Raw genomic sequence first — 14,279 nt, forward strand, 5'->3', positions numbered from 1 at the left:
CATGCATTTGTTGGTTGATTTTACAGCGTCTTGCTGTCATTTGAGGACAGGATGTTTATTTTTTCATTTATTAATACGAGTGGCAGAAGCCAACATTGGGAGAGGAAAGATTCAAATAATGTACTTGAGAAAAAGTGGCAACACAACAGGAAAGTCTAGCAGCAAATGCATTTCTCCTTGTCAATCTGATATTATCATATTAGTGGAGTGGCGCTCAAACTTTTTGCGCCCCTTTGAAGCTGGAAAAAGTTCTCACACACACACACACACACACACACACACACACACACACACACACACTGCAATTGTAATCAATCATTTACAATAACAGGGGAAGCAACTGACAAAATAGCAAATTGAATTTTAGTATGATATAAATCAGCATGCTAGCATCGGCGAACTATTGTTGATTTTCACTTCATAAATTGTATAAATTCAACTTTTTTACTCCATATTTTTCCTCTGGTCACACACATGTCACCAGCTGTCACTCGCTCTTCATGGATTATTATATATACTAGTACTTTAATGTAACTCGTCCATACAGTTGGGGAGTTTAATATGTGCCAAAACATCTGTTGATAAAACTGAACATGTTTTTTTTTTTAATCTAGATGTAAATCTAAAAAGTATTTTTTGACTCTAGTTGTTGTTTAAATGAAATGAAAATGTACTATTAAAGCACCTAAAAACAGCATTTAAGAACAGTACTTGAATAAAAGCATTTACTTGTGGTCACTGGCAGCTGGGATGTAAAATAAGCTTATTTGCGATTTGATGATTGAGTCGATTTAATCACTTCCCTCAATCCAGGATTTCTGCAACTATGAACCAGCAATTACCTGATCATCTGCCATTCTTCTGACATAAGGCCCATAAGCAAAGCATTAAACCTCCACCGACACTGTTGGTAGCATCCTGCAGGTGTGAGCATGCAGAGCCGTGAGTGAGTGAAGTGAGGTGTCACTGGAAATCCTTTCCCTGGAAGAATAAAGGCCCAGAAATGGAAAAGACAAACTCGACCAAAGGGAAGAATCTTCCTGGTGCAAAAGAACTAATAGGGGCTGAAACACTGATTTTGGATTCCCTGACACAAACTCTTATCTGCTTTAATCCTAGCTTTGGAGAGCATGGTTAAGAATGTCCCTGTTAAAACTAATCTACGATTACAAAATATCTCAAACTCAATAAACTGAGATTATTCAAATCCCTTGTGGTGTAATCGCACCCAAGTGCCACCATGTAATCTCAACTGAACGTGTTTTGCATTCATCTGCCTCTTTCTCTCCTTCTCTCTCAGACAGCATGTAAATAAACCTTGCTGTGGTGAGGGACGGTGTAAACTTAAGAATTCGCTGCTTATTTTGTATCATTAAAATATTAATCACAGATTAAGCCCCTTAATACCCTATGGATTGCCATTTTAGAAAACAAATACAATAGTTCCCCCACTCTTTTCTTTGCCGAAACCTCCTGGCATCTCAGGAATCAGCCGCATGTTTCGGTGCTGAAAGAAAGACAGGAAAGGATAGAACTGTAATCCCTATCAATGCACTTTAGAAACCACCTTCTTGCTAAAATGTGTGACTAATGGGCACAAATCTGCGGCTTTAGAAGCTGTCAGCGAGGACTGCCTAGGCCGTTGTTCCACTATTCACTGCATAAACGTAATAAACCCGTCCCGTTTGTTTTTGCCATTGCTGGAGTCTTTTTGTCTGTGCTCAGAGCAAATGTACCTTGAGGTCTTGTGTAGGGTTTCTCTTTTCAAGCTGCAGTTCTTTTTTTTTTTTTTTTGCTTTCCTCCTCCCGCCCGGTCTGTGTGCTGCTTCGTGGTGCCGTAATGACATTAAAACACGAACACTTAAAGGGCTTTTGGTGAGAGCTGCATTGTCTGCTGTGAAGGCTTCCAAAAAGAGGCTTTTATTTTGTTTTGGGATTTAATGCCAGTGTGTGTTACCTGATAACATTAAGGCAGAGCAGGGAAGCAGGAATATTCCCTGACTGGCAGAGCTTCAAGAATATTGACCACCAACAGGATTGCAGCTGATGCCGGCCATGTATATTCATGTGCTCAGAACGGCCTGATTATAGCTATTACAGAATTATATCCAGGGAGGCGCAATTCATTAGCCCTGATTTCTCTTTATCTAGCGTCACAGTGCAAGGCTAGCTTAGTGGAGAATGGCTGGATAATGTTGCTATATTTTCACAGCCAGATGAAAGAGTGTAGGAATCCATATCAACTTTTGGGATTCTGAGAACCTCTTGAGAGACAAAATGTCTCTGCGGTGGGGGAATCGGCGTAAAACTTTTCAAATGTGAGGCCTTACGCATTTATACTTGGATGAGTAAAAATAAACTCCAAAAAGTTCCTTCAGAGTGATTTTTTTTTTTTTTTTTTTTCTCCTGGCAGGTGAGATTTTGTGGATCCAAATCGATTTATGTTGTTGTTTTTGCAATGGCAGTTAAATACACTTTGGGAAATGAGGTGAATGAAACCTATAAAATGAAGTTTGCTTCCAGCTGAATAGTTAATTCAGTGCATCCAGAAAAAAAGCCAGTCTTTTTTTTTCTCCTCCCCTCGCTGCCGTATGTGAGGGAGAAATAATGACAGTGTTTCGGCGTTGTTTGATCATCCTTAGCAAATTTGAATGCCAAATTTGTTTTGCAGGTGTTGCTCATGGAATAATTGAGCTGCATAATGTGGATAAGGTGTTGCTACCATACTACACTTAATACGCATTTTAAGCACCAAAACAGCTCCAGCCGGTATGGAAGCCTGAAATCATTACAAGTTCAGTTTTTGAGGTAAAAATGATTTTTCAATAGACATGGTTTGTCCTTAGATGAGAAAATACACTTTTATTGTAGTGTAAATGTGCGAACTTTAAATTAAAAAAAAAATGAATGGCCGTTGTGAATATACTGTGTGTGTATATATATATATATATATATATATATACATCTTTATGTGATTTACTGTGTCCACACTGACTCAAAGACTCACAAAAATAGAGTGAGAGACACAAAACATAGCTCCAAATGTCACTATTTGTATTTTACTCCAAGTTCTACAAAAATGCTACAAAATATGCAACCTCTCTGAAAAACACAGTGTTTTTATACAATCATGCATCCAAAGGAAATTAAGGAAAGCATTACTTAAGAGACTTTGCTCTGCTTCAACTCAGTAGATCCAACGTCAGCTTTTAAGGAATCAAGTTTAACATATTTGGAGTTTACTCCCTATTCTGTGACTGACAGCAAATCTGCACCTATCACAACCGGCCTCATATGATAAACCCTGCCCATGTGGGAATGACTTCCTGACCCAGGTCTGACTCTCTGGTTGAATATAGTGACTTTAATATAGACTCGCTACAGGTTTACGTGGAAAATATGTGCTGTATGTACACACCAGTCTGCTCTGGTGTCTCGGGTGCATTGTGCTCCTCCTCTTGTCTTCCCAGGCAGAAGCTCTATAAACACAGAGCCTGAGCCACATGTAAATACGCACGTGCACTCGTGTGCGCACACACACACTCAAGACAATGGCTATTACCAGGCACACCTGGGTTCCCGCCTGCGCCATCCTCCTAATATCTTTTAAATCTTCACATAAGGTATGCCTTCCATAGGGCTTACAATACCATTTGCTCTAATAAATTCTTTTGGCAGCGCTGAGTGCAAGCTGCTTCTCTAAGGCCCCAGGAGAAGCATGGAGGGGAGCGGGAAGGGAGAGGCAGCCCAAAATATGAGGATAAATAGTGGGGAATCCTCCAGGACCCCGGCCCTGGTAATCAACATTCTTCCAACTGGAAACATTTTCCAATTCTTCATCTTCATTTAGCTTCCTTACCTAGTAATTCTTAGCAGCGGGCTGCAATAATTTGCATTGACGCCTGAATCGAACAAACAAGAAGGGTCCAAATTGAAGGTTTTTTGGGGGGGAGGGATGGAGGGAGGAGAGGAGAGGAAGAAAGAAATAAAGAAAGAGAAGAGGGGGGACAATTGTGATAAGCAAATGAAATTAATGACGGCTAGTGTTTGTCTAGTGAAGACAGGAAGGAGCACGGTGTTGGGTGCCATGTTAAACACTCCACACACGGTAAAGTAGCTAATCCAGGCTCCCTCCATCTCAAGCCTCTGTGTGATTACAGCGAACAGTCTCCTCATCGTGAACGCTGTGGAGCAGAGCGGCGGCCCTAGTTACCTCTCCAACAAGAGGCTCATTAAGAGCGAGAGAGAGTCAGAAAGAGAGAGAGAGAGAAGGGAAGAAAAAAAAACGATTTTTAAGTGTTGACTAATAGAGGAGCTCCAAGGTATTTATTTCTTATTGTTTCCCTGCAAAGTCATTATGCCACAGTGGAGGTTCTTCTTTCCACTTCCCAGCAGAGAGCAAGAGACGGGAGTACAGGGTGTCTTCGTGTGTGTGTGTGTTTTCTCTCCCCATTTCGCTCTCCCTCACTCCACCACTTTAAGGGAGGAGGAGGCGATGGCTTAAGGCGAGCCTGGATCTCCAACACTGAGATGCACTTCTATTGTGGCTCTTTGCTGCTGCAGCATATGAACTGTCACTTGTTAAGTTAAATTATACATTGCCTCTCCTAATTCCCAGCCTGATATTTCTGGCAGAGGGGAGGTACATGCGGACAGGCAGCATCTGTTAGACCCACTGATGAAGGCCAAAAAAACCCTCTTTCTCTGCAACCATTCGTCACCCGCTCTGACAACAGCCGCTTTACCTGATCTGCTGCTACCTGCAGAGCAAACTGCAAAAGTGAGATTAACTTTTTTTTTTTAAAGAGGAAGATAAATTCCAAAAGATAATTGGATTTGATATCTTTAAAAACTATTTAAAAACAAAGATTTGATCTGCTTTTCAGCAACTTTGACATTTGGTAAATCCTCAACTTTTTTCCAGCTGCCGGTTGAGCTCCAGCTTCCCTGCTGAAAATATTTTGAAGGTTAAATGGTTTAATAGTAATTATAGTACGGCAACATTGGAATATTACACCATCTAAACACAGTTTTATCAGTTCTCAATTGTCTTAACAATAGTTTAATTGTTAGCTCTGCCGCCCACACAATAGTTGGGCAAAGACAAAAACCACTAATGGCTCAGCAAAGGAGAAGATGAATAAAATTAAAAGACACCTGCACACCTCTTCTCTTCAATCTGAATAGATTTCTTTGTTAATTTTGGAAGCGATTTCAGTCATTACAAAGAACACCTACTGTCCCCCTAAGCTGCACTTTAAAGCATTTAAACATTTATAAGCACAATAGCCAATTCAATTACTCTGATAACAAATGCAAAGCGGTGCATCTGTTGAGTCTAACTTTTCAGAAAATATTTTTTCATGCTTAAGAAATGAAAACGTGACATTATGAAACCTATGCTGAAACCTAACCTGAGGTAATTTTCTTGCAGTATAAGCCTGCATCTGCTGTCATTAATCAGTCTGTAAATACTGTGTGCAGGTAATTGTTGAGTGGCACCCACGACTTAAATAATCACTTTGACTTTTTAAAGCATCGAAGCCAAAGGTCGAAGGTGTTTCTGCAGATAAACACTTTGGGAGAGGCTGGGAGAGAAATGGAAAAACAGTGCTACGAATGCATCTTTTGAGTCTAATAATTTCAAACTAAATTGAGTCGCAGTATTATTTATTAAAATGTGTCCAAAATGAGCTGATTTCTTGTCAGCTGAGTCTTTCCTATTTCCATTTTTTCCATTCTAATTTTATTTCTAGTTGATACTGAAGATCTACAAACAGACAGAAGTGTATCAGTCCTCCGTGCAGTCACTCACAGACTGGAGTCAAAGATCTTGGAGTAATTTCGCTGTTTATTTCTGTTTGTTTTCCGCACCTGATGGGTGGAGTTCATCGAGACGACATGAAACTTTAATGGTCTCTGTTGAGTTCATGCGTTGCAGAAACAAGCGCGTGAGGAGGAGGAAAAAAAGAAGCAGAATCTGAACATAAAACTGGAGTCAGTCAAATACATGCAGCCAACAAATTCCAGGCATGTTAAGTAGAATGGATGAGTGGGAAGGCTGGGTGACAGCATGAATAACTTACATGCATGGATTGATTTACTGTTGCTGTTACAGATGGTACAATATTCATTGCTCACTAAAATATACATCACAAAATATAAAAGAGGCGCATTACATCTGATGCACAATGAAAATGACAAATATCTTAATAAACACACCATTAAAGGAGTTTACTCTTATTTCTGGTGTCAAAATGCATTTAAAAGACATTTTATATGAAGAAATGTATGCAAATATTTTTGTACAGTTCTTCCTGGCAATCTTAGATGTCTTACAAGAACTCGAGAATGACTTCTAATACATCCTCCAATGTCCCAGGTGTGATAAGATACATCATAAAATGGTTGGAACAGACTTGCTGAGGAGGTCAGGTGTGTGTGTGAATTGCTGTCATTGGTTTTCTGAGGGCATCATGTTCACCTCCCTCCTCTCTGCAAGAGCATCTCTGCATCCTCTGGTCTGTTACACGACACCTCCTGGTAGAGACGGAGGCTGCAGCTCGGAGGCATCACGCTTCTCACTGTACGCTGTGTGTGTTTGGGTGCATGCGTGTGTACATATGTTGGCAGTCTGTATCTTTAAGAGGGAAAGAACAAGGTGGTGTGTGTTTGAAGAGGCGTGTGCGCGTGAGAGAGAGTGTGTGAGCGCATACATACAGTACATACCCCCACTTAGCAAAGCCAACCACCCTCAGTGTCTCCAATGGCTTAGGGCCCTTTTCTCTCTCCCATGGGGGCCCTTGATTGAAGCCAGAATTCCTCCACGTGTGCGTGTCTGTGCGAATGTGTATGTTTGTGTGCGATGGAGACTTGGGCTTGCTGGGATTGCATTAGACAAAAGAGACGCACTTGCCAGCAGCTGTGGCAAAGACAGAAGCATCCCACCCCACCTAAAGCACCCCATTGGTTCCTCCTTCCACTCCCAGCCTCCCTTGGTCCAGTTAGGCAACCGGAGCGGCGATGGCGCCCGCTCAGGAGAAGAAAAGGCCCCTCGGGAGTCTGGAAAGTGAATAAAGGAACGCGTAGAAAGAGAGAATAAGCATTTTTCATGCTTTTTGTGTTTAATGCCATTTCCAAAAATAATGTGGGCCTCAGAAAACAGAAGGTAAAGATTTATAAGAAAACGCACGCATACACATACATGTCCACACGCAGGCACACACATGCACATACACAAAATGCCAGTTTGGGGAGGGTTGCTGTGAATACCTGATTCTTCCCCCTCTTTTTTTCTCCTCATCTCCCTTTAAAAATCTGCAAATCCATTTGCTAAACAGCTGCACCTCTGTAGTGCACAGATAACAACCTGGGCCAGACTGGCTTTGCGGCAGCGAGTGGAGGCAGATAGGCCCAAATCTCTGGCCCTTTTTTCAAAAATGCTAATGACGAAGGAGCCACTTCCCCGGCCAAAAAAAAAAAGAAAAAAGAAAAAAAAAGAAGAGAGATGGAGAGAGAGAGGGAGAGGGAAGGCTCTTGTAGATCTGTCAATTGCTATTTTGACAGATATTTGCTTGTAAGTACACACAACACTTGTTCCCTGTGTCTTATCTGGTGCTGTGCAGAACACTGACCTACATTACATCAAGCACAATATGATGCACAAACATGCTCTGTTCAATAGCCCGCTTTTTTCTGTTGTTGTTGTTTGTTTTTTCTCACTCCCCCTCTTCTCTCTTTTTCACCTTAAAAACAGATGGATTCAAATGAAATGGCTGCAAATCCTATGAACAGAAGGTATTCTTTCTCAAATAAAACCTTGTGGCTTAAAGGGAGAATCTTGCGACCATCTCCGGATGTTTGATTGCTCCTCAAAGGCCCGAGCAACTGCACTCAGTGGAGGAGAGTAAATATTGGAAATATTGCCACAGCTGCTCATTCACTCCATCTCTAACTCTCCCTCTTTGCCTCCCAACACACTGTCTTTGACACACACATCAACACAATGGCACAGAACGCGCGCTAGACTGATGGTTGAAATGTGATGTATCGCTTACCCGTGTTTATATGCAATGTCGTTTTCTGCTCAGCAGCTTCTAGCGAGGTCAGGAGTCAGTGAGAGAGCAACAGCCCTGGAGCTACAAGAACTTTAGTGTCTCACACAAACACACTTCAGTAAAATGGATGATTTCCAGCACAGAGTTTTAAATTGAGGTGCTTCACTTGACAGATTGGCTCGCTAATCACCAGAGGCTGCATTACAGAAACTTCCTAACTGTGAAATCCTCTCTTTATTTGTTTGGTAACCATGAAAATGTGAGTTATTTTCTGATTTACAACTTTATAAATAAAAAAAATCAACACAAGGTCCAACTTACTCACTTGCTTCACTTGCATCTTGTGGCCGTGCTCGATGGCTGGGGTGACAAACTCTCCAACCACTGCAGGCATTTATTCAGATTGATTTTATAAAATACCAGGCATGTGGCGATGTTTTATTACTTCTTAGACTTCTACATGGCTGTAAAATTTGGATTAGCCTGACAGCTCCAAAACTTTGTCTGACCAAGCTTGGAAAAAAATGAAATGTTTTAAAGACCACCTTGCGTAACCTTGTTTACCTGTCCATATAGTAGGGGTGTAACGAAATGGCCAACTCACGCAACGATACGAAATACGAAATAGGGCTCACAATACGAAATAAAGATTAAAGAAAATCCCCAACACTAGGACGTTATGCAAAAATCTCATTTTCTTTATTTTCTTCCTTATGCAGACATACAAAAAATAATGCTGCATCAGTACAAAATAAATGCTCTGAAAAAAAATTGTAGTTTTTTTCCCCTTATTTAGACTACAGTGCAAATACAAACATAAAATCTCAAGAAAAAATAGCTTTGTTGTTGTAATAATCAGGATAACTACATTCTTGAATGAAAAGGAAAACCAATACCAGTCCTCGGAGCTGCAGTCTAGACCTATAAATGTCTGAACTCTGAACTAGTTGTACTCGCCGCAGTATACGGCAAACTGTAGCGGCATATTTTGCACACGGTTTTTGTTTTATCCGCAATCTTCTCACCACTCTCTCATTGTTTACATAGGAAGCCACAACCGATTTATTTGGCGAAGGAGCATCAGCTAATTCCTCAACCTCATCTTCCTCCGTTTTGAAGCGAGTGTTTTGCTACGGTAGACGAGGAGGGTCAAAAATCATCGGTCTCAGTGGTGCGCGGCGCCCCTTCGAGTTTTTTATTTCGTGTTTTTATTTTGTGCGTCTTTGAATTTTATTTCGTCATTTTTTATTTCGCAAAATTTCGTGGCACAAAATTTCGTTACACCCCTACCATATAGTGTGTTTTATATGCTTGGAAAGATATCATTTGCGAAATGGCACCATGGCTGACCAGTTCCACTTTGAAACCAGCATATCGATGAAACATGGATTGAGACAGCTCAGGGTTTCATACATAACAAACCTAGGCAACCAAGAGACCAATGTTGAGACTGGGTTTTTAGTAGTCTGACTGAAATTACTCCAATATTACGACTTCCCATTGTGTAGTGTAGTTTACAGCGTTTGAGCAGAGTTGTAGGTGAGCTGGTTTGCTCGAGTTGCATTGATTAGGGAGGGTTAGCAGAGAAAGACGCAGAGACAACATAGATTCACACATTCTAGAGGAAGCAACAGAGTAAAGTTACATCTTAGTTGTTTTGCAACCAAGTCTACACAAAATTCTATTCTGTTCCAACTAAACTTTCTCATTTCTATTTTCATTTTCATTTCATCCAACATGTTTTGAGGTAAACAAATGTTCTGCGGATTACGTTTGTTTGTATCCCAAATATGCTTCTAATCAATGTGTTTTTGTCATTTATTTTACTGCTTCGCTATCACTAGTTTTCAGCCAACCAATCACATATTAGATGGGGTGAGTTCAGTCACCCTGTTAATGCAGAAAGCTGATATGGAATGAAAGGGTTGTATTTAAACCCAAAGCATGACATTAGCAATATTTCTAAACCAGTATGTTTTAACTTTGATATGTGGAGATGAGTTTTAAAAGGGTTTTATCAATGACCAGAGGGGGACTTTAAGGGAGTGTCTGAAGGAGGGCAATGACTTGATTTCAGGAGGCTAGAAACTGACACATAGTTTTTGCCATCTTGAAGACTGTGAACACCACTTAGCAGAAACTTAGGTAGTCATTCTGGCTGACATGAAGCAGAAACCTGCTTCAGTGATATCAGAAAGAATGATGATCTATTTACTGCACAGCAATAATGATGAGAGACAGTCTGCTGAACTGGATGCCCTGACTGGAGGTGAACTCCACTGCAAACACTGCACTGACCGGTCTGCGACAATCACTGAGAACAATCAATAATTACACATGAAACCAGCCGAGACACCATTATATAGCATGGACATTTATACTGGCAGGGAATGCATTGACCAGGGCTGAGCTGCATGTACACATTTAAATTTACAGATGACAGAACATTAGATTGTAATTGTTTTTGTTGTGTTTCTTATGTCGGTCTTTGCAACATTGGAAGTGCTGATGGTTAATTAATAGTTTTTAGAGGTCCCAGAGGGAGCTGCATGAAATTGTGTGAAGTGTCTCAAGTGATTTGAGAGACAACAAGTTTGCAAAGCAAAAATCTTGGGTGTTGAAATCTCAAAAAGGGTTCCTTGCTCACTCGACAACTCTGTTTAGGAGTGTTTTCCATTTTAAAAGAGCAGCATGAGGAGGTTGGAGTGGTAGTGGAGGCATAAGTCACAGGCATTTCACCCAGAAGAGTTTCATTCAAGGCACCAAACCTACTTGGTTAAGTTTAGGAAAGGGTCATGATTTGGGTTACAACACACTCTTTTACAACATTAATCACGTTACAAGACAAATTGCTGGTCGCCTGAAAAGGAGCAACGGTGACAAGACCAGCTGAGAAAGTTGGGCAGCTGTTTCTGACATTCAGGGCACTTTATAGGCCAATCCGACTGTACTGCACATTAAATAATGATGCTAAAATGTACTCAATGGGTTCAAATGTGACATAAGGACAAAGTGACTGCATGTCACAGGGTGGAAGTGAAACCAAACATCCTCTACTGGATTTGGCATCATTATCTTTAGGCTTCATCAGCAAAACACAACTGAGCTTCATTGCCAGGAATCTAGACGTTTTCACAAGGAAACGTTAAGTTTTGAAAAAAACTCAATGTCTAGTAGTGCTGCTTTTGATCTTTTTTCTTTTTTTAAATGGCCCTTGTGAGTCTGATATTACAGAAGTGCAGTGTTAATTCGCTGTAGTACTCTTCTACTGGCAACTCTTACATTTTGAATCTGTTTCAGGCATTTGGGCATAAAAATAAATTTCATGTTGTCAAGCCTGTTGGGTCGCGAAGATGGCGACCTGTATGTGTCCAGTCTCCTGTTTTACGAGCAGAGTGTTGTAGATCTTGTGCTAGAAAATGTAAATCGATGTGTAAAAGAAACGTAAATACTCTCTTATGTAGACGATTCATTTGCGTCACGTTGTCTGTGAACATAAAATACAATACTGTCAAAACTGTAATTGATTTGTAACCTGGAACACATTTATTTTTCCACTCCCATATAAAATATTCATGAATGAATGACTGTTGTCCCTCATGAGCCAACACATTTGATCCCTAAAACCCTCTGACCAGGCCTCTTTTTTTTTTTCTCAATCCACTGAATTTCATTTGAGAGAAATGAAACATTCATCAATTAGAAAACAACCATGTTCACCAAGTAAACCGACTGAACTGAAGCTGCTAATTTACTATTTATAAGTTGGACTTGTGAGTTTATCAAACTCATTTGGCAGATAAACAACAATGTGACCACACTATCCTCCATAACCAGCTATTACTTCCCATCAACTGAAGTTCTAGTCCTCAAAGAGATAATTACAGGTTCTCTTTTCACTGTAATTGTCAGTTCACTTAATTGTGTTTTGATATATTGGAGAATGTATAGCTTATTCCCACCCTCCGATCCATCATGCATACATTAGGCTGTTTGTCTGTAGGAAGCTTTGTAGTCAGTTGCCTTCGGGATTTGACCCCACTTTACTTTGACTGGCAGGTGTGACATGAGAAAGCAGAAGTGGGAGGTTCATCCCTATAAGGCCCTAAGAAAGTTGTATCTACACAGGCCTGATAACCCTGTGTTCTATATGAAGTGTGTGCAGCTTCTGATAATTCTCAAATATGAAAACTTTAGTCAGAAGCATTCTTGTGTATCTTTGTCGATACTTTTTGAATTCGGTGAAAGTTGTTCAGTATATTACAGTTAAAGAATGAGATTGCAACTGCAAGTGTCTGAAATGAGTTCAATCTGTATTGTGGCTTTGCTCAACATTACAGGCACAGCTCAGACATCCGGTGGGAGCTCAAGGAGGAGTCGCTGCTCCTCCCTGTCAAATGGAGCCAAATGAGGTGGTTTGGGCGTCAGATCAGGATGGAGCCTGCCATTGGAGTTTTTCCAGGTATGTCCAACTGGGGAAGACCCAAAACACACTGGAGAGATATTATGCAACATTCAGCCACAACAATACAATCACTGACAAGCGATGTGAATATCATTTATTATCTCATTACGTTGAAATGTTCTACTGTGAAACCTTGAGTCCTGCATTCATCTGGATGTTACTTTGACATCCAACTTAACATTGAAGAAAATGGCATTCAGCAACAGCATCACTGTCCACATGCTCTGCCACACTTTTAAAAAAAAAAATGCTCAGGAAAGGCTCAAGGAGCACAACAAAGAGCCCAGCATGAGGGGGACCTACACGGTATTAGTCAGGCGGTTTTATTGTTCTGGCTGATTGGCTTGTCTTGTCTCTGGTCTGGAAGCACCCTGAGATCCTGCAACATGACAGGAAATACGTACCTGGGGACTGAGATGTCTGGACTACTTTGCTAGGCTGCTACTTAGTGGTAGAAAATTGATGGATGCGCATTGTTCATACATTAGATTATTGGAGCTTATTTATCTGAAAACAGCTGCTTGCTGTGGCTGGAAGCAATGTTGATGAGAGTTTTATGACTGAACCAAAACGGTAAAGTTGCAAAAAGCATAGCTGAGCCGATGGGAACTTCAGATTTGGGTGATAATTCTGTATGTCTGCATCACTATAACCACTCTAACAGGCAGCTTTCAAATCACAAATCTGAAACACAAGATCTTTAAAATATGAATTACTGTGTTTCCTTCACAGATTTTAACATTATATATTGCTAAAATGAATGAAACTCCATTTTAAATTGCCCTTATATCAAGACCATCCCACCAAGAGTAAAATTCTGTTATTTTGTAGCATGAAAATTCATCCTAACTTTTCTCTGCCCCCCTGCGATCTTCAGAAAGGAAAAGTAATTAAGGCTAGATTATTTGCAAAAGACCACCTGGACAGACAAGAGTTTCTGCTATGTTTTTTTTTCATGCACAACTTCCAAGCTGCATGCAAAAAAATATCATGTAGAATGCACTGTATAATTGTACACTAATGCATAATCCTCTGAAGTTCATGTATATGTGAATCAGCCTCATCACACAGTCCACAAAAAAAGCATAACAAGTGCAATGCTGGCCTCATTCGGTACAATAGGCCTTAATGCTGCATTTGAGCGAGGCCGTCGCCACATGCAGCCCAGAGAAAGCAGGCAAGACAGAGTAAACAGTTTGTTCCTGTGAACAGCTCGATGCCAATCAGCGATTAATGAGGCGATGCTGGAACCACCGGCTGAGAGAAGTTAAACTGAGCTGAATTAAGGAGCAATATCATCCCTCATGCAGGTGCTCGCCGAACGAATAACTGCTTTAATTACTGTTATTCAATCATTTGCTTTTTTTTCCCTGCCGCATCCAAATACCACTCTGGTATTATCCCTTTTTCTTGTCAATTTACAAACGCCTATCACAGACTTCCTACCTACATGTTTTGCTCACGGCGCCAAAGCATATGTGACCCTCACAGAAAGGGGGGTGGGGGGTGGGGGGGAGCAAGCAAGCAGCAGCTCCCAGTCTTGAAGTGCATATTGTAAAAGAAAGAAAACCTCAATAGCAAGGTGCATTTTGCAGAGTCCCTCTGTTTGAATGGATCCTTATCTTGGTTTACATACTCGGGGTGGAGAGGTTTGTGGGTGCCTTTGATGGGAAACATCTGTGTGTGATATGGGGGCTCTTCAGAGGGGGGAGGAAAAAGTGGGCGTCTTTGCACCTGCTTTGGTACACTGCTTCACA

The sequence above is a fragment of the Acanthochromis polyacanthus genome, chromosome 12 (assembly GCF_021347895.1).
Source record: "Acanthochromis polyacanthus isolate Apoly-LR-REF ecotype Palm Island chromosome 12, KAUST_Apoly_ChrSc, whole genome shotgun sequence".
In the NCBI taxonomy this organism is placed as follows: Eukaryota; Metazoa; Chordata; class Actinopteri; family Pomacentridae; genus Acanthochromis; species Acanthochromis polyacanthus.